Source organism: Alligator sinensis, unplaced genomic scaffold, assembly GCF_000455745.1.
Source record: "Alligator sinensis unplaced genomic scaffold, ASM45574v1 scaffold32_1, whole genome shotgun sequence".
NCBI lineage: Eukaryota > Metazoa > Chordata > Crocodylia > Alligatoridae > Alligator > Alligator sinensis.
The window spans coordinates 1100059-1102010 of NW_005842409.1; positions in this window are offsets into that span (position 1 = coordinate 1100059).

The window sequence follows — 1952 nt, forward strand, 5'->3', positions numbered from 1 at the left end:
AGGCTGGCACAGCCCCTGGCCCTGAGTCCGCCCTCACGCCATGCACCTATCTGGGGAGCACGTGCCCCCCATGCCTTTCCTGGGGATGTGTGCAGCAGTGGGAAGCCACCTCTGTCCCCTGCACAAGCCACCTGTAGCTGTGTCCTATGCCCCACCCTGGCTTGGCAGTACCTGTCCCAGCCCCACTCCCTCCTTCACCCTGGGGGCCTCCATCTGCACCCCTCCACACGCCTTCCCTCCCCCCTGCCCCAAAGACTTACCAACCACGCGCTGCTCTCCAAGCTGTGGGCTGCATATCAGCTAGCAGATTGGTATTGGGCGATATGGGTGGTTAATAATTGGCCATTGATATCAGCCAAAAAAATCTTTTATCAGTGCACCCCTATAGGAAAGGTCAAAATTTTAAAAGAATGCACTTTTATTGCCATGCAGATCTGTAAAGGACTAATCTTGCAATCATTTTGAATGACTTTGGTTTATTTGTTGCTTTTAATTCATTGTAGTTTCTCCCTTGCTAGATATCTGTGATATACCCAAATGAAAAAAAATAGTGAAATTTTCTTTATTAAATTGCTTCCAATTGCCTCCAGAGTGGACAGGTAATGCCATGTATGTGTGAGCATAGAGCAACTCAGTGGATTGTGCTGTTATGAATCTTGATAATTTCAAGATGATTGTATTTTTTAGTACTACCAAATGCAGAGCCAGTGAAAGTGCAAGATATGATAGTACAACATGTAGTTGTATTAAGTTACCATGGGTTGACTAAGCACATGATTGGTTACAGATTGGTCAATATACATTGAAAATTTAGTCTTAAGGTTAATCTGTGATGCAGTATTTTGCCAGCATAACTATACTGGCTCTGGGGAGTGAAAGACTGTACAGTCTGTCTGGTAGCTTGTAAGAGTCTGCATCAGTCTTATTATCAGACTATTTCTCATACTGTTATAGTACTGGAATGTTTAACCATAAGACACCGAGAGTTATGGTTTATTTCTGCTACAGCAAGTCCATCCTAAATTACTGCACTCGCTATTGACACTGAGCAAGAAATGTGTAACTTCTGGTACTAAAGAAGTGTGAAAGAAAAATCTGGAGGCTTGGAACTGTTGTAATTGACACCGAAGAACGAAACTTTAGATTCAGACATGGATAGATTGTTATTTTGCCTGGTTGCTGTTCTCTCTCCTGACAGATAATTTGGAAATTATTTAATTAACAGCTCATATGTGCAGATGAATGCACAAATTCGACTATTACTGTGATTTTTGATTAATGTGATACTGACAGTTTGAATTCCTTGTTTATCTTACAGTGACACAACAGAATAGCAAGTAACAAGTTTAATATGGTTTACACTTTAATTGTTAAATATATTTATCATATAATGTTACTGTATAAGGGATAATAAGATCTAAATCATGGTAATGTATCTATCTTTAAACAAGGTGAAAGTTTCCATACATATAAGCAACATGCAGGCATTTCAGCATTTATTGAAACCTCAGTCATTATAGTACATAGATGTTTTAAACATGTAACTCCAATTGTCTGAAAACAGATTGGAAGGAGGAAGGGAGAAGGTAGCAATTTGTAAGTTGCCTTTTACATGTGTGTTATCCTACACACATAACAAACTGCAAAACAAGAGTTTGAGTTCCATGAATCTAGATCATCTTTGTATGTCATGAGTAGGGGTGCACCGATTAAACATTTTGGGGGCCAATACAGATAGCCAATTTTTAAGGAGGCATATTGGCCAATACTGATCCAATTTTTCCGATACCAGCTGCACTCAGCTGCGTGTCTGTTGTGGTAAAAGGGGAGGGAAAGGGAAGGGGCATGCGGGGTGGGGGGCGCGTAGATCAATGCTCCCTGCAGTGAGGGAGGAGTGGAGCTGGGGTGGGAGCTGCCCAGCTGGGGCTCGTCCGGAGGAAGGGGGGAACAGC